This window comes from Panulirus ornatus, chromosome 31 (genome assembly GCF_036320965.1).
Source record: "Panulirus ornatus isolate Po-2019 chromosome 31, ASM3632096v1, whole genome shotgun sequence".
In the NCBI taxonomy this organism is placed as follows: domain Eukaryota; kingdom Metazoa; phylum Arthropoda; class Malacostraca; order Decapoda; family Palinuridae; genus Panulirus; species Panulirus ornatus.
This window is the reverse complement of record NC_092254.1, coordinates 17,051,399-17,077,215: the sequence shown is the minus strand read 5'-3', so window position 1 is coordinate 17,077,215 and position 25,817 is coordinate 17,051,399. Positions and strand designations below refer to the sequence as shown.

Below are 25,817 nucleotides of genomic sequence, written 5' to 3'. Positions count from 1 at the left end.
TGAGGGGTGGGGAGTGAGGAGTGAGGAGGTGTGGGTATATCATGAGAGGTGGGGAGTGAGGAGGTGTGGGTATATCATGAGAGGTGGGGAGTGAGGAGTGAGGAGGTGTGGGTATATCATGAGAGGTGGGGAGTGAGGAGTGAGGTGTGAGCATATCATGAGGGGTAGGGAGTGAGGAGTGAGGAGGTGTGGGTATATCATGAGGGGTGGGGTGTGAGGAGTGAGGTGTGAGCATATCATGAGGGGTGTGGGGGGGGATGCTATCACTAGTAATGAGTAGTGTTATGTTACACAGCTATTTACCCACTATAGGTCAAGGTTGCCACACGTTACATTACCGAGTCTTTTCATTGTAGTTAAGAAACAGCGACACTTTACTGTCTACAATATATATATTACCTGCAAGAATAATGATTAATGACGAGTCATTATGATAAACACAAGATATCAGGTCAAAGTCCGAACTGGTGCCTTGTATCCCCCAGGTTGTGAGAGCAAAGGTCAGCTTCACCCCAGTGGTCATATCCTGTACGAACACACGCAGCATTGTACCAGGGAAGTCTGTACGAACGGCATTTGGCTCACCCAAGTGGACAACAACTGTAAGTAACCAGGCTGCCAGGCTTACGTCCAACACACATACCAGGTGAGTTATGTGATAATGACCTGACTCAACCACGCTCCAGGTATCCCACTGTATGAGATGTACACAGAACCCGTCAAACCTAACACAGAGATGAATGTTCATCTACACAGAACCCGTCAAACCTAACACAGAGATGAATGTTCATCTGTTTCCAGGCACCTGTCTGCTGCACCTGACACCTGTAAGTAACGTAATAGATAGTTGGTCTATTTAGTGCGGGTATGCCATACACACATGGACACTGTGTTCTAGCCGACAGGTGTGCAAATAAGGGGTTGTTGTATGTGAATGTGCAGAAAGAGGTATGATGTGGGATGTCTGATCATTTCATCGTGGAGGCGAGTGTAAGAAATCTTAGTGGTCGACGGAAAAGAGAAAATGACATGTGTATGAAAGAACACGTGAAATCGACGAAAAGATATTGAGTGAAGAGTGACATAGGGTGAGAATACGGGGAAACAAGGGTAGAGAGGGATAGAAGTTGTGTATATTTTGGGAAAACTGTTTACAGTTATGAGTGAAGTGTGTGGCAAGTGGAAGGTGGGAGAGGCACGTATGAGAGAGGGTAGTGAGTGGTGGAATGAAGAAATTATGTTGCCAACGAAAGAAAAATGAGTGATGCATGAACGAAACCTACAGGGAAGGAGCACGGCTGATGGAAGGTGTACAGGAGACAATAGGGTGAGGTCAGAAGAAAGGTAAATGAGATGAAGAAGAGCAAATGGAATATTACTGGTAAAGTATTACATAGCATTACATACAGGCATTACAAAGGAAAGACTTACCAAAATATTATACTATTATTTTCACAGATTATACAATGACAATTAAAATTTGTTGAACCTATATTTCGCAGAGAACAGAATTATGATTTCTTTCAACCTCATGAACATGTATAGCAAACTGAATTGAAGGTGTTTACATATATGCTAGAACTGTGTGACTGTCTCACACTTCTCATCAAGTAAATTGCAAGAAACTGTAGGATATTGAGTCATATTTGACCTCCGGTCTACTGATGGTGACATGCACAGCGTGGACCTCTGAAGGATCCCGTGTTCATGGGTACGTTGCCACGATTGGATGCAGCACTGAACATCATGCTTGCTTGCCATGCATTCATCGTGGCTGCCTCAACCCAGATCATGCACAACATCAGTGGGTGAAGATAACCCTGATCTCCCTGTACGGAGCTTCTGATGACTGATCAATTCCTCTGAGTTATCATGTCACCTTAATGTTTCGACTCACAGGAACTGAATGATTGTTTCCACAGGCTCAAGAAGACTTTGGATGACATAAAGACATCAATGAATTAAAGACACGCAGTTGCTCAATGGCCACAGCATATGTCCGTCATTGATACTGTAACGAAGTTTGTCAAGGCGGTACGAACAGAAAACTGGACTTTCCGCCTCCAATTTGTCACTGACATGTTCCCACACTTTGCATCGTCAAGTCGTAGCCAATGTACGAAGTCTACGATGTTGACCAGATCGTTAAACTTGAAGCTGAATATACTGAAGTTCATGAGTGTGTCACGAGAGGTTTTCACGTTTTTCAGGAGAGTGAAAGATATCGAGCAGGTCTGCCTATCAACATTGTCAGCTGAAACGACACGAGCAACTGAGGCGGGGGCCAGGTGAGGATATTCGCTCAAAGGCCCAGTCCTCTGTTCTCAACGCTACCTCGCTAATGCGGGAAATGGCGAATAGTATGAAAGAAAGATATATATATATATATATATATATATATATATATATATATATATATATATATATATATATATATATATATATATATATATATTTTTTTTTTTTTTTTTTATTATACTTTGTCGCTGTCTCCCGCGTTTGCGAGGTAGCGCAAGGAAACAGACGAAAGAAATGGCCCAACCCCCCCCATACACATGTATATACATACGTCCACACACGCAAATATACATACCTACACAGCTTTCCATGGTTTACCCCAGACGCTTCACATGCCTTGATTCAATCCACTGACAGCACGTCAACCCCGGTATACCACATCGCTCCAATTCACTCTATTCCTTGCCCTCCTTTCACCCTCCTGCATGCTCAGGCCCCGATCACACAAAATCTTTTTCACTCCATCTTTCCACCTCCAATTTGGTCTCCCTCTTCTCCTTGTTCCCTCCACCTCCGACACATATATCCTCTTGGTCAATCTTTCCTCACTCATCCTCTCCATGTGCCCAAACCACTTCAAAACACCCTCTTCTGCTCTCTCAACCACGCTCTTTTTATTTCCTGTTTCAGGAGTATTGCTACTCCTTCCCTTGCTCTTGTCCTCTCACTAACCCCTGACTTTACTCCCCAGACATTCCCAAACCACTCTTCCCCTTTGCCCTTGAGCTTCGTTTCACTCAGAGCCAAAACATCCAGGTTCCTTTCCTCAAACATACTACCTATCTCTCCTTTTTTCACATCTTGGTTACATCCACACACATTTAGGCACCCCAGTCTGAGCCTTCGAGGAGGATGAGCACTCCCCGCGTGACTCCTTCTTCTGTTTCCCATTTTAGAAAGTTAATACAAGGAGGGGAGGATTTCTGGCCCCCCCGCTCCCGTCCCCTCTAGTCGCTTTCTACGACACGCGAGGAATACGTGGGAAGTATTCTTTCACCCCTATCCCCAGGGATAATATACATATATATATACATATACACATACACACACATACACATACATACGCACATACACACACACACACACATACATATATATACATATGAGAAATGTAAGAAACAATTTAGAAAACTGAAACTTCTAGCTTGAAATGAATGAAAAAAAGAATGTCACATAATGGTTCAACCTCTGGCTATGGAAAAAAGGAAATGTATAATTTATTTACACAAACGTCAATGGCAGTTCTCATCAATTTAACCACTGTATCAATAAGCTTCAATGTCTAAGCTACATTTTTCTCCAATTTCACTATTTTCCTTCACATTTTCAATTGTGTCTGAAGGTTCTACTTCAAGAGTGATATATATATATATATATATATATATATATATATATATATATATATATATATATATATATATATATATATATATATATATATATATATATATATATATATATATATATATATATATATATATATATATATATATATGCAGTGGAATTTATTAAAAAAGGGGGTGACTGTATTGTTGACTGGTTGGTATGGTTATTTAATGTATGTATGATTCATGGTGAGGTGCCTGAGGATTGGCGGAATGTTTGCATAGTGCCATTGTACAAAGGCAAAGGGGATAAGAGTGAGTGCTCAAATTACAGAGGTATAAGTTTGTTGAGTATTCCTGGGAAATTATATGGGAGGGTATTGATTGAGAGGGTGAAGGTATGTACAGAGCATCAGATTGGGGAAGAGCAGTGTGGTTTAAGAAGTGGTGGAAGATGTGTGGATTAGGTGTTTGCTTTGAGGAATGTATGTGGGAAATGCTTAGAAAAGCAAATGGATTTGTATGTAACATTTATGGATCTGGAGAAGGCATATGGTAGAGTTGATAGAGATGCTCTGTGGATGGTACTAAGAATATATGGTGCGGGAGGCAAGTTGTTAGAAGCACTGAAAAGTTTTTATCGAGGATGTAAGGCATGTGTACGTGTAGGAAGAGAGGAAAGTGATTGGTTCTCAGTGAATGTAGGTTTGCGGTAGGGGTGTGTGATGTCTCGATGGTTGTTTAATTTGTTTATGGATGGGGTTGTTAGGGAGGTGAATGCAAGAGTTTTGGAAAGAGGAGCAAGTATGCAGTCTGTTGGGGATGAGAGAGCTTGGGAAGTGAGTCAGTTGTTGTTCGCTGATGATACAGCGCTGGTGGCTGATTCATGTGAGAAACTGCAGAAGCTGGTGACTGAGTTTGGTAAAGTGTGTGAAATAAGAAAGTTAAAAGTAAATGTGAATAAGAGCAAGGTTATAAGGTACAGTAGGGTTGAGGGTCAAGTCAACTGGGAGGTAAGTTTGAATGGAGGAAAACTGGAGGAAGTAAAGTGTTTTAGATATCTGGGAGTGGATCTGGCAGCGGATGGAACCATGGAAGCGGAAGTGAATCATAGGGTGGGGGAGGGGGCGAAAATCCTGGGAGCCTTGAAGAGTGTTTGGAAGTCGAGACCATTATCTCCGAAAGCGAAAATGGGTATGTTTGAAGGAATAGTGGCTCCAACAATGTTGTATGGTTGCGAGGCGTGGGCTATGGATAGAGTTGTGCGCAGGAGGGTGGATGTGCTGGAAATGAGATGTTTGAGGACAATATGTGGTGTGAGGTGGTTTGATCGAGTAAGTAATGTAAGGGTAAGAGAGATGTGTGGAAATAAAAAGAACGTGGTTGAGAAAGCAGAAGAGGGTGTTTTGAAATGGTTTGGGCACATGGAGAGAACGAGTGAGGAAAGATTGACCGAGAGGATATATGTGTCGGAGGTGGAGGGAACGAGAAGTGGGAGACCAATTGGAGATGGAAAGATGGAGTGAAAAGGTTTTGAGTGATCGGGGCCTGAACATGCAGGAGGGTGAAAGGAGGGCAAGGAATAGAGTGAATTGGATCGATGTGGTATACCGGGGTCGACGTGCTGTCAATGGACTGAACCAGGGCATATGAAGCGTCTAGGGTAAACCATGGAAAGTTCTGTGGGGCCTGGATGTGGAAAGGGAGCTGTGGTTTCGGGCATTATTGCATGACAGCTAGAGACTGAGTGTGAACGAATGGGGCCTTTGTTGTCTTTTCCTAGCGCTACTTCGCACACATGAGGGGGGAGGGGGATGTTATTCCATGTGTGGCGAGGTGACGATGGGAATGAATAAAGGCAGACAGTGTGAATTGTGTGCATGTGTATATGTGTATGCGTCTGTGTGTGTATATATATGTGTACATTGTGTCGCTGTCTCCCGCGTTAGCAAGGTAGCGCAAGGAAACAGACGAAAAAATGGCCCGACCCACCCACATACACATGTATATACATACACGTCCACACACGCAAATATACATACCTATACATCTCAAGTTACACATATATATATACACACACAGACATATACATATATACACGTGTACATAATTCATACTGTCTGCCTTTATTCATTCCCATCGCCACCACGCCACACATGGAATAACAACCCCCTTCCCCCTCATGTGTGCGAAGTAGCGCTAGGAAAAGACAACGAAGGCCCATTCGTTCACACTCAGTCTCTAGCTGTCATGTAATAATGCACCAAAACCACAGCTCCCTTTCCATATCCAGGCCCCACAGAACTTTCCATGGTTTACCCCAGACGCTTTACATGCCCTGGTTAAATCCATTGACAGCAAGTCGACCCCGGTATGCCATATCGTTCAATTCACTCTATTCCTTGAACACCTTTCACCCTCCTGCATGTTCAGGACCCAATCACTCAAAATCTTTTTCACTCCATCTTTCCACCTCCAATTCGACCTCCCACTTCTCGTTACCTCCACCTCTGATACATACATCCTCATGGTCAATCTTTCCTCAGTCATTCTCTCCATGTGACCAAACCATTTCAAAACACCCTCCTCTGCTCTCTCAACCACACTCTTTTTATTTCCACACATCTCTCTTACCCTTACATTACTTACTCGCTCAAACCACATCACCACATATATTGTCCTCAAACATCTCATTTCCAGCACAACCAAACTAGTCCGCACAACTCTATCCATAGCCCACGCCTCGCAACCATACAACATTGTTGGAACCACTATTCCTTCAAACATACCCATTTCCACACATTCTTCAAGGCTCCCAGAATTTTCGCACCCTCCCCTACCTTATGATTCACTTCCGCTTCCATGGTTCCATCCGCTGCCGGATCCACTACCAGATATCTAAAACACTTTACTTCCTCCGGTTTTTCTTCATTCAAACTTACCTCCCAATGGACTTGATCCTCAACCCTACTGTACCTAATAACCTTGCTCTTATTCACATTTACTCTTAACTTTCTTCTTTCACACACTTTACCAAACTCAGTCTCCACCTTCTGCAGTTTTTCATATGAATCAGCCACCAGCGCTGTATCATCAGCGAACAACAACTGACTAACTTCCCAAGCTCTCTCATCCACAATAGACTGCATACTTGCCCCTCTTTCCAAAACTCTTGCATTCACCTCGCTAACAACCCCATCCATAAACAAATCAAACAACCATGGAGACATCACACACCCCTCACGCAAACCTACACTCACTGAGAACCAATCACTTTCCTCGCTTCCTACACGTACACATGTCTTACATCCTTGATAAAACTTTTCACTGCTTCTAACAACTTGCCTCCCACACCATATATTCTCAATACCTTCCACAGAGCATCTCTATCAACTCTATCATATGCCTTCTCCAGATCCATAAATGGAACATAAAAATCTATTTGCTTTTCTAAGTATCTCTCACATACATTCTTTAAAGCAAACACCTGATCCACACATCCTCTACCACTTCTGAAACCACACTGCTCTTCCCCAATCTGATGCTCTGTACATGCCTTAACCCTCTCAATCAATACCCTCCCATATGATTTAACAGGAATACTCAAAAAACTTATACCTCTGTAATTTGAGCACTCACTCTTATCCCCTTTGCTTTTGTGCAATGGCACTATGCAAACATTCCGCCAATCCTCAGGCACCTCACCATGATTCATACATACATTAAATAACCTTACCAAACAATCAACAATACAGTCACCCCCTTTTTTAATAAATTCCACTGCAATACCATCCAAACCTGCTGCCATGCCGGCTTTCATCTTCCGCAAAGCTTTTACTACCTCTTCTCTGTTTACCAAATCATTTTCCCTAACCCTCTCACTTTGCACACCACCTCGACCAAAACACCCTATATCTGCCACTCTATCATCAAACACATTCAACAAACCTTCAAAATACTCACTCCATCTCCTCACATCACCACTACTTGTTATCACCTCCCCATTAGCCCCCTTCACTGAAGTTCCCATTTGCTCCCTTTTCTTACGCACTTTATTTACCTCCTTCCAAAACATCTTTTTATTCTCCCTAAAATTTAATGATACTCTCTCACCCCAACTCTCATTTGCCCTCTTTTTCACCTCTTGCACCTTTCTCTTGAACTCCTGCCTCTTTCTTTTATACATCTTCCACTCATTTGCATTTTTTCCCTGCAAAAATCGTCCAAATGACTCTCTCTTCTCTTTCACTGATAATCTGACTTCTTCATCCCACCACTCACTACCCTTTCTAATCAACCCACCTCCCACGCTTCTCATGCCACAAGCATCTTTTGAGAAAGCCATCACTGCATCCCTAAATACATCCCATTCCTCCCCCACTCCCCTTACCTCCTTTGTTCTTACCGTTTTCCATTCTGTACCCAGTCTCTCCTGGTACATCCTTACACAAGTCTCCTTCCCAAGCTCACTTACTCTCACCACTCTCTTCAATCCAACATTCTCTCTTCTTTTCTGAAAACCCCTACAAATCTTCACCTTCGCCTCCACAAGATAATGATCAGACATCCCTCCAGTTGCACCTCTCAGCATATTAACATCCAAAAGTCTTTCTTTCGCACGCCTATCAATTAACACGTAATCCAATAATGCTCTCTGGCCATCTCTCCTACTTACATGCGTATACTTATGTATATCTCGCTTTTTAAACCTGGTATTCCCAATCACCAGTCCTTTTTCAGCGCATATATCTACAAGCTCTTCACCATTTCCATTTACAACACTGAATACTCCATGTACACCAATTATTCCCTCAACTGCCACATTACTAACCTTTGCATTCAAATCACCTATCACTATAACCCGGTCTTGTGCATCAAAACCACTAACACACTCATTTAGCTGCTCCCAAAACGCTTGCCTCTCATGATCTTTCTTCTCATGCCGAGTTACATATGCACCAATAATCACCTATCTCTCTCCATCAACTTTCAGTTTTACCCATATCAATCTAGAATTTACTTTCTTACACTTTATCACATACTTCCACAACTCCTGTTTCAGGAGTAGTGCTACTCCTTCCCTTGCTCTTGTCCTCTCACTATCCCCTGACTTTACTCCCAAGACATTCCCAAACCACTCTTCCCCTTTACTCTTGAGCTTCGTTTCACTCAGAGCCAAAACATCCAGGTCCCTTTCCTCAAACACATTACCTCTCTCTACTTTTTTCTCATCTTGGTTACATCCACACACTTTTAGACACTCCAATCTGAGCCTTCGAGGAGGATGAGCATTCCCCGCGTGACTCCTTCTTCTGTTTCCCCTTTTAGAAAGTTAAAATACAAGGAGGGGAGGGTTTCTGGGCCCCCGCTCCCGTCCCGTTTAGTCGCCTTCTACGACACGTGAGGAATGCGTGGGAAGTAATCTTTCTCCCCTATCGCCTATATATATACAATGGCTCTGATACTCTTACTTTCTCTTTGGCACCTCTCCTTGCTCTTACTATTCCGTTCTTTACTAGATTCCTCTAAATCCTTAGGTAAAAAAAAAGAAAAAAATGGTTTTCTAAAAGTTCAAAGGTTGACTGTAATTCCTTTGTTCTTAAGGACAGCCCACTACAACTGTCTAACCCCATTCCACCTTTTTCTTAACTTTTTATCCGACTTTCATCTTTTGTATATATATAAAATGCAGGGTGTCTAAGAAAAACCTTCGTAGTTTTAGTCATCAAGTACATTTAACTGTGTTAATATACTGTTTTTTTTTCAAAATTCTATGTGAATCTTTCCAAGTTTTAGTGTCGTGCTTCAACTAGATAACGTTATCACTGACTTTGTGTGTGCATGATGCTCAGAATGCCATTCAATCATGGTGTTGCCTCAGGAGAAACCACAGTGCTAGCAATAAGACTTATAGTCAATTACATTAGATGCCACTAAAAACTTGGAGAAATTCCCCTTTGAAATTTGAAATGGAAATATTGTATGTTAACTAAGTTAATAAATATTAAGGACAAACTCTGGTCTTTTTCAGACATGTTGTACACACACACAATATATATGTGAGTCAGTTGTTGTTCGCTGATGATACAGCGCTGGTGGCTGATTCATGTGAGAAACTGCAGAAGCTGGTGACTGAGTCTGGTAAAGTGTGTGAAAGAAGAAAGTTAAGAGTAAATGTGAATAAGAGCAAGGTTATTAGGTACAGTAGGGTTGAGAGTCAAGTCAATTGGGAGGTAAGTTTGAATGGAGAAAAACTGGAGGAACTAAAGTGTTTTAGATATCTGGGAGTGGATCTGGCAGCGGATGGAACCATGGAAGCGGAAGTGGATCATAGGGTGGGGGAGGGGGCGAAAATTCTGGGAGCCTTGAAGAATGTGTGGAAGTCGAGAACATTATCTCGGAAAGCAAAAATAGGTATGTTTGAAGGAATAGTGGTTCCAACAATGTTGTATGGTTGCGAGGCGTGGGCTATGGATAGAGTTGTGCGCAGGAGGATGGATGTGCTGGAAATGAGATGTTTGAGGACAATGTGTGGTGTGAGGTGGTTTGATCGAGTAAGTAACGTAAGGGTAAAAGAGATGTGTGGAAATAAAAAGAGCGTGGTTGAGAAAGCAGAAGAGGGTGTTTTGAAATGGTTTGGGCACATGGAGAGAATGAGTGAGGAAAGATTGACCAAGAGGATATATGTGTCGGAGGTGGAGGGAACGAGGAGAAGTGGGAGACCAAATTGGAGGTGGAAAGATGGAGTGAAAAAGATTTTGTGTGATCGGGGCCTGAACATGCAGGAGGGTGAAAGGAGGGCAAGGAATAGAGTGCATTGGATCGATGTGGTATACCGGGGTTGACGTGCTGTCAGTGGATTGAATCAGGGCATGTGAAGCGTCTGGGGTAAACCATGGAGAGCTGTGTAGGCATGTATATTTGCGTGTGTGGACGTATGTATATACATGTGTATGGGGGTGGGTTGGGCCATTTCTTTCGTCTGTTTCCTTGCGCTACCTTGCAAACGCGGGAGACAGCGACAAAGCAAAAAAAGAAAAAAAAAAAAAAAATATATATATATATATATATATATATATATATATATATATATATATATATATATATATATATATATATATATACATATGTTTGAGAAGAAAGATCATGAGAGGCAAGTGTTTTGGGAGCAGCTGAGTGAGTGTGTTAGTAGTTTTGATGCATGAGACCGGGTTATAGTGATGGTTGATTTGAATGCAAAGGTGAGCAATGTGGCAGTTGAGGGTATAATTGGTGTACATGGGGTGTTCAATGTTGTGAAAGGAAATGGTGAAGAGCTTGTAGATTTGTGTGATGAAAAAAAAAAAAACTGGGGATTGGGAATACTTGGTCTAAAAGAAAGATATACATAAGTGTACATATGTGAGTTATCCCCGGGTTAGGGGAGAAAGGATTTTCCCACGTGTTACCTGCGTGTCTTAGAACGAATCTAAAAGGGGAGGAAGCAGGGGGCTGGAAATCCTCCCCTCCCGTATTTTTTAAATTTTCCAAAAGAATGAATAGAAAAGGGTGCCAAGTGAGGATGTTCCTCCTAAGATTCAGTCTTCTGTTCTTAACGCTGCCTCGATAACGCGGGAAATGACGAATGTGTATATGTATGAGAGTTGGAGAGATGGCCAAAGGCCATTATTGGATTACGTGTTAATTGCTAGGCGCGCGAAAGAGAGACTTTTAGATGTTAATGCGCTAAGAGGTGCAACTGGAGGGATGTCTAATCATTATCTTTTGGAGGCGAAGGTGAAGATTTGCAGAGGTTTTCAGAAAATGTTGGGGTGAAGAGAGTGGTGAAAGTAAGTGTGCTTGGAAAGGAAACTTGAGTGAGGAAGTACCAGGAGAGACTGAGTGTAGAATGGCAAAAGGTGAGAGCAAATGACGTAAGGGGAATGGGGGAGGAATGAAATGTATTTAGGGAGGCAGTGATGGCTTGCTCAAAAAAATGCCTGTGGCATTAGAAAGGTGGGAGGTGGGCAGATTAGAAAGGGTAGTGAGTGTTGGATGGAGAGGTAAGATGGTTATTGAAAGAGAAGAGAAGGGTGGTTGGACGGTACTTGCAGGGAAGTAGTGCAAATGACTGGGAGATGTATAAAAGAAAGAAATAAAGCGGCAGGACGTCAAAAAAACGTGCAAGAGTTGAAAAAGATGGCAAATGAGAGTTGAGGTGAGGAAGTATTATTAGTTTTTTGAGAGAATAAAAAGATGTTTTGGAAGGAAGAAAATAACGTGCGTAAGACAAGAGAACAAATGGGAACATCGATGTTGGGGACACGTGGGAGGTAATAACAAGTAGCAGTGAAGTGAGAGGGAGGCGGAGTGAGTATTTTGAAAGTTTGTTGAATGTGTGTGACGTTAGAGTGGCAGATATAGTGTAGTTTGGTCGAGGAGGTGTGCGAAGTGCAAGGGTCAGGGACGATAGTTTGATAAACAAAGAAGAGGTAATGGAAGTTTGTGTAAGCTGAAATCCGGCAAGGCAGCAGGTTTGGATGGTATTGCAGTGGAATTTATTAAAAGAAAGGGGTGACTCTGCTGTTGATTGGTTGGTAAGAATATTCACTGTATATAAGGATTATGGTGAGGTGCCATTGCACAAAGGCAAAGGAGATTAAGCGTGTTCAAATTACAAAAGGCATACGTGTGTTGAGTATTCCTGGGAAATTATATGGGAGGGTATTGATTGAGTGGGTGAAGGCATGTACAGAGCATCAGATGGGGAAGAGCGGTGTGGTTTCAGAAGTGGTAGAGGATTTGTGGATCAGGTGTTTGCTTTGAAGAATATATGTGAGAAATACTTGGAAAAGCAAATGGATTTGTATGTAGCGCTTATGGATCTAGTGGGGCATAAGATAGGGTTCATATAGATGCTCTGTGAGTATATGGCGTAGGAGGTAAGTTGTTAGAAGCAGTGAAAAGTTTTATCGAGGATGTAAGGCATGTGTACGAGTAGGAAGAGAAGAGAGTGATTGGTTTTCAGTGAATGTCGGTCTGCAGCAGGGGTGTGTGATGTCCCCATGGTTGTTTGATTTGTTTATGGATGGGGTGCTTAACGAGGTGATTTCAAAGGTTTTGGAGAGAGGTGCGAATATGCAGTCTGTTGGGGATGAGATGGCCTGGGAAGTGAGTCAGTTGTTGTTCGCCGATGATACAGATCTAGTGGTTGATTCGTGGTTCAGTCCATTGACAACACGTCCACGCCGGTATACTACATCGTTCCAGTTCACTCTATTCTTTGCACGCCTCTCACCTGTATGTTCAGGCCCCGATCGCTCAAAATCTTTTTCACTCCATCCTTTCACCTCCAGTTTGGTCTCCCACTTCTTCTTCCCTGCACCACTGACACATATATCCTCTTTGTCAATCTTACCTCACTCATTCTCTCCATATGTTCAAACCGTTTCAACACACCCTTTTCTGCTTTCTCAACCGCACTTCTTTTATTACCACACCTCTCTCTTACCCTTCTGTTACTTACTCGATCGAACCACCTCAAACCACACATTGTCCTCAAACATTTCATTTCCAACACATCCACCCTCCTCCGCACAACCCTATCTATAGCCTATGCCTTGAACCATTTAACATTGTTGGAACCACTATTTCTTCAAACATACCCAGTTTTGCTTTCCAAGATAAAGTTATCGACTTCCACACATTCTTCAACGCTCCCAGAACCTTCGCCCCCTCCCCCACCCTATGACTCACTCCCGTTTCCATGGTTCCATCCGCTGCCAAATCCACTCCCAGATATCTAAAACACCACTTTTCCAATTTTTCTCCATTCAAACTTATCTTCCAATTAACTTGTCCCTCAACCCTACTGAATCTAATAATCTTGCTCTAATTTACAATTACTATCAACTTTCTTCTTTGACACACTTTACCAAACTCAGTCATCAATTTCTGCGCTGTATCATCAGCGAACAACAACTGACTCATTTCCCAAGCTCTCTCATCCACAACAGACTGCATATTTGCCCCTCTTTCCAAAGCTTTTGCATTCAACTCCCCAACGACCCCATCCATAAACAAATTAAACAGCCATGGAGACATCACGCACCCCTGCCGCAAACCGACCTTCACGGAGAACCAATTACTTTCCTCTTTTCCTGCTCGTACACATGCCTTACATCCTTAAAAAAAAAACTTTTAACTACTTCTAGCAACTTACCTCCTACACCCTATACTCTTATTACCTTCCACAAAGCATCTCTATCCACTCTATCATATGCTTTCTCCAGATCCATAAGTGCTACTTAGAAATCGATCTGCTTTTCTAAGTATTTCTCACATACATTTTTCAAAGCAAACACCTGATCCACACATCCTCTACGACTTCTGATGCTCTGTCCATGCCATTACTATCTCAATCAATACCCTCCCATATAATTTCCAAGGAATACTCAACAAACTTATAACTCTGAAATATGAACACTCACCTTTATCTCCTTTGCCTGTGTACAATTTCACCATGCATGGATTCCGCCAATCCTCAGGCACTTCACCATTAACCATACATACACTGAATATCCTTACCAACCAATCAACAACACAGTCACCCCCTTTTTAATAAACTTTACTGCAATACCATCCAAACCCGCCGCCTTGCCGGCTTTCATCTTCAGCAAAGCTTTCACTACTTTGTTTACCAAACCAATCTCCCTGACCCTATCACTTCACACACCACTTCTATCAAAACATTCTAGATCTTCCACTCTATCATCAAACACATTCAACAAACCTTCAAAATACTCTCTCCATCTCCTTCTCACTTCACCTCCCCATTTGCCCCTTCACCGATGTTCCCATTTGTTCTCTTGTCTTACGCACTTTATTTACCTCCTACCAAATCATCTTTTCATCCCTGGCAGGTCTATAACCTAGATAACCAAGCAACCTTACAAGATAGATATATAGATATATAGATAGGTACAGAGATAGATAGACAAATAAATAGATCGGAAAAACGTAGAAAATAGTTTCCTGTCAAATGTACTGAAGATTATTCATTTGATGATGAATGAAACAGTTGTTGTCTAACTAGAAATACTGTTATCAGGTTATAAGCTTGTGTAAGTATAACAGACTGGTAATGTGGTTGTGTATAACATAATGATAATAATATAATGAATGAAAGTAGACAGCTTCTTACTTCCAGGTTGTGAATAACATAATGATGATAATACACTGAATGAAACTGGACAGTTTCTTACTTCCAGGTTGTGTGTAACATAATGATAATAATATACTGAATAAAACTGGACAGTTTCTTACTTCCAGGTTGTGTGTAACATAATGATAATAATATACTGAATAAAACTGGACAGTTTCTTACTTCCAGGTTGTGTATAACATAATGATAATAATATACTGAATAAAACTGGACAGTTTCTTACTTCCAGGTTGTGTATAACATAATGATAATAATATACTGAATAAAATTGGACAGTTTCTTACTTCCAGGTTGTGTATAACATAATGATAATAATATACTGAATAAAACTGGACAGTTTCTTACTTCCAGGTTGTGTATAACATAATGATAATAATATACTGAATAAAACTGGACAGTTTCATACTTCCAGGTTGTGTATAACATAATGATAATAATATACTGAATAAAACTGGACAGTTTCTTACTTCCAGGTTGTGTATAACATAATGATAATAATATACTGAATAAAGCTGGACAGTTTCATACTTCCAGGTTGTGTATAACATAATGATAATAATATACTGAATAAAACTGGACAGTTTCTTACTTCCAGGTTGTGTATAACATAATGATAATAATATACTGAATAAAACTGGACAGTTTCATACTTCCAGGTTGTGTGTTCGAGAACAAGGTGTACTTCCCTGATGAGGACATTAACCATGGACCAGGAGGAACCAACTGCTGGAGACGATGGTGCTCCAACGGCACTGCTATAAAGACGTCACTACCATGTTGTGCGTAGCTGCCTCTTCTCATGCTAGACACACACACACACACACACACACACACACACATCAGTCAGAGTGAACTTTGTTTTGTTGACAGTAAGTCAAGCTTCATTCTTGCAGTGTTGCCAATAGTTCCCGACGCACACTGTTGTCATCCTGTCTGTTTTCCGTGACGTCATCCACGTCTCTCTCTCCTCCTCCTTCACTCAATACATTTGTGTCCTCCCTGTACGCTGAGTAATTACCATCATGGCAGATTATGTGATGAGTTAATGTGTGATGAGACTTGTTAAGTGTTGTTGCTGCACCACAACAGGTTGTGTGAAGGCAGGAAAGTTTTACGACTGTGGCACCAAACTCCACCCTACTGTCCCCTCCTGCAACGTTGACATGTGTGTTGACGGAAGGATCAAACGTTCCCACAACCCAGGATGTAAGTAACCGTTGTTCATTATGTACAACCCAACCAACACAGGAATGATAACCCGACATGACACAAGACGGAGGAGGAGGTCATGCTGTCTCATACTACTGCCTCATTCAGATATCTAGGATACTACTGCCTTCTTCAGATATCTAGGATACTACTGCCTTCTTCAGATATCTAGGATACTACTGCCTTCTTCAGATATCTAGGATAATACTGCCTTCTTCAGATATCTAGGATGATACTGCCTTCTTCAGATATCTAGGATAATACTGCCTTCTTCAGATATTTAGGATAATACTGCCTTCTTCAGATATCTAGGATAACACTGCCTTCTTCAGATATCTAGGATGATACTGCCTTCTTCAGATATCTAGGATACTAATGCCACTTTCAGATGTCTAAGATACTATTGCCTCTTTCAGATATCTAGGATACTACTGCCTCTTTCAGATATCTAGGATACTACTGCCTCTTTCAGATATCTAGGACACTACTGCCTCTCTCAGACATCTAGGATATCAATGCCTCTTTTAAATATTTAGGATACTACTGCCTCTTTCACATGTCTAGGATCCTACTGCCTCTTTCAAATGTGTAGGATACTACTGCCTCTTTCAGATTTCTAGGATACTTTTGCCTCTTTCAGATATCTAGGATACTAATGCCTCTTTCAGATATATAGGGTACTACTTACTCTTTCAGATGTCTAGGATACTACCGCCTCTTTCAGATATCTAGCATACTACTGCCTCTTTCAGACATCTAGGATACTATGGCCACTTTCAGATAACTAGGATACTACTGCCTCTTTCAGATATCTAGGATACTACTACCTCTTTCAAATGTCTATGATACTACTGCCTCTTTGAGATGTCTGGATACTACAGCCTCTTTCAGATATCTAGTATACTACTGACTCTTTCAGATGTCTAGGATACTACTGCCTCTTTCATATATCAAGGATACTACTGCCTCTTTCAAATGTCTAGGATACTACTGCCTCTTTCAGATGTCTAATATACTAATACCTCTTTCAGATATCTAGGATACTACTGACTCTTTCAGATGTCTAGGATACTACTGCCTCTTTCAGATGTCTAGGATACTACTGCCTCTTTCAGATATCTAGGACACTACTGCCTCTTTCAGATATCCAGGGTGCTACTTCCTCTTTCAGATGTCTAGGATACTACTGCCTCTTTCAAATATCTAGGATACTACTGCCTCTTTCAGATGTCTAGGATACTACTGCTTCTTTCAGATATCTAGGTTACTACTGCCTCTTTCAGATGTCTAGGGTACTACTGCCTCTTTCAGATATCTAGGATACTACAACCTCTTTCAGATGTCTAGGATACTACTGCCTCTTTCAGATATCTAGGATACTGCTGCCTCTTTCAGATATCCAGGTAACTACTGTATCTTTCAGATATCTAGGATACTACTGCCACTTTCAGATGTCTAAGATACGACTGCCTCTTTCAGATATTTACGATACTACTGCCTCTTTCAGATATCTTCTATACTACTGCTTCTTTCAGATGTCTAGGATACTACTGCCTCTTTCATGTATCTAGGATACTAATGCCTCTTTCAAATATCTAGCATACTCCTACCTTTACCAAATATCTAGGATACTACTGCCTCTTTCAGATGTCTAGGATACTACTGCCTCTTTCAGATATCTAGGATACTACTGCCTCTATCAGATATCTAAAATACTACTGCCTCTTTCGATATCGAGGATACTACTTCCTCTTTAAGATATCTAGGATACTACTGCCTCTTTCAGATATCTAGGATACTACTGCCTCTTTCAGATGTCTAGGATACCAATGCTTGTTTCATATATCTAGCATACTATTGCCTTTTTCAGATATCTAGGATACTACTGCCTCTTTCATATATCTAGGATGCTACTGCCTCTTTCAGATGTCTAGGATACTACTGCCTCTTTCAGATGTCTAGGATACTACTACCTCTTTCAGATATCTAGGATATACTCCCTCTTTCACACACTTAGGATACTAATGCCTCTTTCAGACATCTAGGATACTATTGCATCTTTCAGACATCTAGGATACTGATGCGTTTCAGATCCTCAGGATGATATTACCTCTGTCATAAAGACATAAGTTGTTAATTGACTAAATTCTTTTGAAGATTCTGATATAATGTGTGTAAATATGATTGTCTTTGTTGTTGTTTTTTACTTATTGTATCATTTTATCTAGCATTTCTTGCTGCGTCAGATCTCCTGGCACTTGTTATTTTATCATAAGTCCCCGGAGAGAGGGTTTAAAAAGAAAAAAGGTGAGACAAATACGGGGGGGAATGGGGGAGGAAATGAAATGTATTTAGGAGGCAGTGATGGCTTCCAAAAAATTGGGCTTTAGAAGGTTGGGGAGGTGGCGTTAAAAAGGGTAGGGTGTTGGGGGAGAGTAAGATTTATAAAGGAAAGAAGGTTTGGGGATTGCAAAAAATAGTGAAAAATGAGGAATGTTAAAAAAAGAAAAAAAGGGGCGGGACTCAAAAAAACGGCAAGAGTTGAAAAAGATGGAAAATGAAGTTGAGGTGAGGAAGTATTATTGTTTTTGAAGAAAAAAAAGTTTTTTGGGAAAGGGAAGAAAATAAGTGCGAAAGCAAGGAAAAAGGGGAACATCGATTTTGGGGCACGGGGAGGTAATCCAAGCAGTGAAGTGAGGGGGAGGGGGAGGAGTATTTGAAAGTTTGTTGAATGGTGTGACTTTAGAGGGCGTTTAAAGTGTAGTTTGGTCGAGAGTGTGGAAGTGCAAGGGTCAGGGACGAATTTTGTTAAACAAAAAAAGGGTTTGGGGAAGTTTGTGTAACTAAAATCCGGAAAGGGCCCGCAGTTTGGATGGAATTGCATTTGAATTTTTAAAAAAAAGGGTGACCCCTTGCTGTGATTGTTGTAAGAAAATCACTGTATAAAAGGATTTGTGAGGTGCCATTGCCCCAAGGCAAAGGAGATTAAGCGTTTTCAAATTACAAAAGGATACGTGTTTTGAGTATTCCGGGAAAAATTAATGGGGGTATTGATGAGTGGGTGAAGGCATGTACGAGATCAGGGGGGAAGAGCGGGGGTTTAGAGTGGTAGAGGATTTGTGATCGGGTGTTTGCTTTGAAAAAATATGTGAGAAAACTTGGAAAAGCAAATGGTTTGTAGTAGCGCTTATGGATCTAGTGGGCAAAAAAATAGGGTTCATATAGATGCTCTGTGATTTATGGCTAGAGTAATTGTTAAAGCATGAAAAGTTTTATCGAGGATGTAAGGCAGGGTGTACGAGTAGGAAGAGAAGAGAGTGTTTGGGTTCAGTGAATGGGGTCTGCAGCAGGGGGGGGGTTGCCCCCAAAATGGTTTTTTGATTTGTTTATGGAGGGGGTGCTTACGAGGTGATTTCCAGGTTTTGAAGAGTGCGAATATTCAGTTGTTGGGGTGAGATGGCCTGGGAAGTGAGTCAGTTTTTGTTCGCCCATGATACAGATTAGTGGTTGATTCGTGGTTTTAGTCCATTGACAACACGTCCACGCCCGGGATACTACATCGTTTTCCGTACTCTATTCTTCACCCTCTCCCTGTAATGTTTTGGCCCCGACGCTCAAAATCTTTTTTACTATTTCCCTTTACCCCAGTTTTTGGTCTCCCACTTCTTTTCCCTGCACCATGACACATATATCCTCTTGTCAATCTTACCTCACCCCTTCTTCCATATTTTCAAACCGTTTCAAAAAAACCCCTTTTGCTTCTAAACCCCCTTTCTTTTATTCCCAAACCTCTCCTTACCCTTTGTTACTTACTCATCGAACCCCCTCAACCACACATTGTCCTCAAACATTCATTCCACCACATCCCCCCCCCTCCGCACAACCTATCTATAGCCTATCCCTGAACCATTTAACTTGTTGAACCATTTTTTCTCAAACATCCCCAGTTTGCTTTAAAAGATAAATTTTACAAAAATCCACACATTCTCCACGCTCCGAACCTTCGCCCCCCCCCCCAAACCCTATGACTCACTCCCTTTTCCCAAAGGTTCCACCCGCTCCCAAAACCCATCCCAGTTTTCTAAAACACCACTTTTCCAATTTTTTTCCCTCAAACTTATCTCCAATAACCCTTGCCCCTAAACCCTACGAATTAATAATCTTGCCCTAATTTACATTACTATCAACTTTCTTCTTGACACATTTTACCAAATCAGTCACAATTCTCGCTTCATCAGCGAAAACAACTGATCTTTTCCCAAGCTTTCATCCACAACAGAAATATTTGCCCTTTTTCCCAAGTTTTTGCATTCAACTCCCCAACGCCCAAACCAAAAACAAATTTAAACCCCAAAGGAGCACACGCCCCCCTCCGCAAACCGACCTCACGGGACCAATACTTTCCTTTTTTCCTGCTCGTAACACCCTTAATCCTAAAAAAACTTTTAACACTCTACAATACCTCCTACCCCTATACTCTTTTCCCTTTCCCACAAAGCATCTCTATCCACTCTATATATGCTTTCTCCAGCCCCTAAGGCTACTTAGAAATCGATCTGCTTTTCTAAGATTTCTCATACATTTTTCAAAGCAACACCCTGATCCAACTTCCTCTACACTTCTGATGTTGGTCCATCCATACAATCTCAATCAATACCCTCCATTTTTTTTTCCAAAGATACCCCAACAAACTTATAACTTTTTAAATATGAACACTACCTTTTTCCCCTTTTTCCTGTGTAACAATTTCACCATGCATGGTTTCCCGCAATCCTCAGCACTTACCATTAACCATAAAAAAAACACTAAATATCCTTACCAACCAATCACAACACAGCCCCCCCCTTTTTAATAAACTTTCTGCAATCCATCCAAACCCCCCCCTTTGCCGGCTTTCATCTTCAGCAAACTTTCACTACTTTGTTACCAAACCAATCCCCCTGCCCTATCACTTCACCACATTCTACAAAACATTTAGATCTCCACTCTATCAAAACACATTCAACAAACCTTCAAAATACTTCTCCATCTCCTTCTCATTCACCCCCCCATTTGCCCCTTCACCGATTTTCCATTTGTTCTCTTGCCCTTACGATTTTTATTACCCCCTTCCCAAAATCCCTTTTCATCCCTGGCGGGTCTAAAAAAACCTAATAACCGCAACCTTAAAAAGAAAATTATAGATATATAGATAGGTACAGAATGTAGACAAATAAATAGATCGAAAAACGTAGAAAATATTTTCCTGTCAAAAGTACTGAGATTATTCATTTTATGATGAATGAAAAATTGTTGTCTAAAATAGAAATACTGTTTAGGTATAAGCGTGTAAGAAAAAAAACTGTAATGTGTTGTGTAAACATAATGATAAAAATTTTAATGAAAGAAAGTAAACAGCTTCTACTTCCAGTTTTTTTGAATAACATAATGAGAAATACCCTGAAATGAAACTGGACAGTTTCTACTTCGGTTGTGTGTAACATAATGATTTAAAATATCTGAAAAAAACTGACAGTTTTTTTTACTTCCGGTTTGTGTAAAATAAGAAAAATAATATCTGAAAAAAACTGGACAGTTTCTTACTTCAGGTTGTGTATAACATATGATAAAATAATGAATAAACCGGACAGTTTCTTCTTCCAGGTGTTTTAAAATAATAAAATATTTAAGAAAAAAATTGGACAGTTTCTTATTCCAGTTGTGTATAAAAAATGATAATAATAACTGAAATAAAAATGCATTTCTTACTCCGTTGTGTATACATAAGATAAAATTATGAAAAAAACTGGACAGTTTCATACTTCCCGTTTGTGTATAACATAATGATAATAATAACTGAATAAAAGACGTTTTTACTCCCGTTGGGGATAACATAATGATAATAATAAATGAATAAAGGGACATTCAACTTCCAGGTTGTTTATAACATAATGATAATAAATACTGATAAAACTGGACCCTTTCACTTCCAGTTGTGTAAAAAACATATTTATAAATATACTGAAAAAAAACTACAGTTTTAACTCCAGGTTGTGTGTTCGAAACAAGGGGTACTTCCCCGAATTTAGACTTTAACCATGACCAGGAGGAACCAACTGCTGGAGACGATGGTGCTCCCAAAGCACTTTCTATAAGACGTCCCACCATTTGTGCGTCGCCTCTTCTCCCGCTGACACACACCACACACCCACACCACACACATCAGTCAAGGGAACTTTTTTGTTTACAGTAAGTCAAGCTTCATTTTGCAGTTTGCAATAGTTCCCCCACGACACTGTTGTATCCCGTCTGTTTTTCGGACGTCATCCACTCTCTCTCTCCTCTCCTTCACCATCATTTTTTGTCCTCCCCGTACGTGGTATTCCATCTGGCAGATTAGTGATGAGTTAATGTTGATGAAGATTGTAAGTGTGTTGCGCACCAAAAAGGGTTTTGTGTAAAAGGCAGAAATTTTAAACGACTGGGCCCCCAAAACTACCCAAACTGTCCCCTCCTGCAACGTTACATGTGTTTGACGGAAGGATAAAAAGTTTCCCCCAACCCAGGATGTAAGTAACCTTTTTTTCTTAGTAAAACCCCAACCCAAACACGGGAAAATGAAACCCGCATGACAAAGCGGAGAGGAGGCATCGTCTCATACTACTGCCCATTCAGATATCTAGATACAAAGGGCCTTCTTAGATTCTAGGATATATCCTTTCTTCAGAAAACTGGATACTACTGCCTTTTCAGAAATCTAGATAATACTGCCTTCTCCGATTTCAAGGATGAAACGGGCCTCTTCGATATCAAAAAAATACTCCCTTCCCTTAGATTTTTAGGTAATACTGCTTTTTTCAGATACTAGAAACACTCCCCTTTTCCCAATATCTAGGATGAAAATTTGCCTTCTTCAGATAATAGTACTAATGCCATTTTTCAGTGTTTTAAGATACTATTGCCTCTTCAGATATCTAGATACTACTGCTCTTTAGATATTGGGTACTACTGCCTCTTTCAGATTTTCTAGACACTACTCCCTTCTCAGACATCTAGGTATCCAATCCCTTTTAAATATTTAGGTACTACTCCCTCTTCCTGTCTAGGTCCTCTCCCTTTCTTTAAAATTTTGTGGATACTACTGCCTCTTTCAGATTCTAGGAACTTTTCCCTCTTTCAGATTCTAGATACAAAGGGCCTCTTTTCAATATATAGGTATACTTACTTTTTCGATGTCTAGTTTACTACCGCCTCTTTCAGATTCTAGATACACTGCCTTTTCAGCAACAAAGGATTGGGGCCACTTTCGAAATAGGTTTATACGCCTCTTTCAGATACCCTAGGAACTCCCTCCCTCTTTCAAATGACTATGATACTACTGCTCTTGGATGCCCTGGTACTACACCTCTTTCAGATATTAGTATACACTGCTCTTCCAGTGTCTAGGATACTACTCCCCTCTTTCATTTTCAGGATACTATTCCCCTTTTTTCAAATGTCTGGAAACTACTCCCTTTTTCCCAGATGTCTAATATACAAATTTCTCTTTCGATTTAGGATACTCTGCTCTTTAGATTTCTAGGATCTACTGCCTCTTTCAGATGTCTAGGATACACTCCCTCTTTCAGAAAAAGGAAAAAAAATCCCTCTTTCAAAATCCAGGTGCTACTTCCTCTTTCAAATGCTGGATACTCCACTCTTTCAAATATCTAGGATATATCCCTCTTTCAGATGTCTAAGGAACTACTGCCCCTTTCAAATATCAAAGGTTACTATCCTCTTTCAGATGCCTAGGGTACTACTGCCTCTTCAGATATCTAGGATACTACAACCTTTTTCAGATTTCTAGGTCCTACCCCCTCTTTCAGATATTAGGATACTGCTCCCTTTTTTTCCAGTATCCAGTAACTACTGTATCTTTCGATATCTAGGATAAAACTCCCCTTTCAGATGTCTAAGATACGACTGCCTCTTTCAGTATTTCATACTACCCCTCTTTAGTTTCTTCAAATAAACTGCTTTTTTTCAATGTTAGATACTACTGCCTCTTTCATGTATCTAGATATATGCCTCTTTCAAATATCAAAGCTACCCTACCCTATTTCCCAAATATCTAGGATACTACTGCCTCTTTCAATTTAGGTATACTGTCTTTCAGATATCTGGATATACGGCCTATCAGATATCTAAAATACTACTGTCTTTCGAATCGAGGATAATTTCCCCTTTTTAGATTCTAGGCTATAATTTTTGGTCTTTCAGATATCTGTACTATGCCTCTTTCAATGTCTGGAACCAAGCTTGTTTCCCATTATCTAGCATACTATTGCTTTTTCAGATATCTAGGATATACTCCCCTCTCATTACAAGGGAGTACGGGCTCTTTCAGAGTCTGGGATCCCAAACTGCCTCTTTCAGATCTAGGAACTACTCCCTTCTTTCGGGATCTAGGATATCCCCCCCTCTTTCACACACTTAGGATACTAATGCCTCTTTCAGCATCTAGAAAAACTATTGCATTTTCAGCTCTAGATACTGATGGTTTCGATCCTCAAGTATTACCTTTTTGTTAAAAAACATAAGTTGTTTTGACTAATCTTTGAAGATTCTGATATAATGTGTGTAAATAAAATTGTCTTGTTTTTTGTTTTTACTTATTGTATCATTTTATCTAGCTTTCTTGCTGCGTCAGATCTCCTGGCACTTGTATTTTATCATTTAAAGTTGGCATTTATTACTCGTGTATTTTTTCATCGATTTTTCTTGTAATCTCTGACGAATTCCAATTACAGGTTGTTTGTGGGCACAAAAAATTTGTACAGGAACAACGACATAATCAGTCCTTCCCAACTGTACGACCCCTGGTGTGTGGATTTGGGCAAGTTAGCGCTTCCGTCCAAGAATGTAAAATCCTTATATTGATTCACTTATCCCCCTTAAAAAATGGAATAGGGAAAAGGAGAGAATGTTGGGTGGAAGAGTAGTGAAGTAAGGAGCTTGGAAGAGCTTGTTGAGAAATACCGGGGAAAAGGACTGGTCAGAAAAAAAAGGTGAGAAAAAATTAAAGTAAGGGGAGTTAGGGAGGAATGGGATGTATTTAGGGAACCCAGGATGGCTTGAAAAAGGGAGATGCTTGGGCATGAGAATGTGGAGGTGGGCAATCAAAAGGTAGCGAGTGATGGATAAAGAAAAAGATTATTAGTCAAAGAAAAGAGAGGGGCCTTTGGAGGATTTTTGCGGGAAAAAGTGAAAAATGACTGGGAAAAATGTTAAAAGAAAGAAGCAGGTCAAGAGAAAGGGCGAAAAGTAAAAAAGGGGCAAATAAGTTGGGTTGAGAAAGTATATCAAAATTAGAGAATAAAAATGTGAAAAATGTGAAATGTGTGGCTGTATGTATAACATGTGAAATGTGCTTGGGTTTGGGCCCCATTCTTTCGTTTTTTCCTTGCGGTCCCGCTAACCGGGGGGACAGCGAAAAAGTATGAAAAATAAAAAAATAAATATATAAAAATATATATTTTTATATTATATATATAAAATATAATATATATATATATATATATATGATTTGTAAACAGAGAAGAGGTAGTAAAAGCTTTGCGGGTGAAACCCGGCAAGGAACCCAGGTTTGTGATAGTTTGCGGGAATTTTAAATTAAAAAAAAAGGGGTGACGTATTGTTGACTGGTTGGTGAGGCTATCTAATGTATGTATAATTTCATGGTGAGGTCCTGAGGATTGGGAAAAGAATACTTCCCCGTATTCCCTGCGTGCCCGTAAAAGGCGACTAAAGGGAGGGAGGGG

General features: G+C 40.5%; 1 long non-coding RNA gene across 1 annotated transcript; it reads left to right on the top strand.

Annotated features, from left to right (window-relative positions):
* The first annotated feature begins 466 nt into the window (after positions 1-466).
* LOC139758875 (uncharacterized) lies at positions 467-16,034 on the top strand. The gene is made up of 3 exons (XR_011714960.1): positions 467-602; positions 15,483-15,605; positions 15,916-16,034. It is a non-coding gene; the product is annotated as an uncharacterized lncRNA (long non-coding RNA).
* The last annotated feature ends 9,783 nt before the right edge of the window (positions 16,035-25,817 follow it).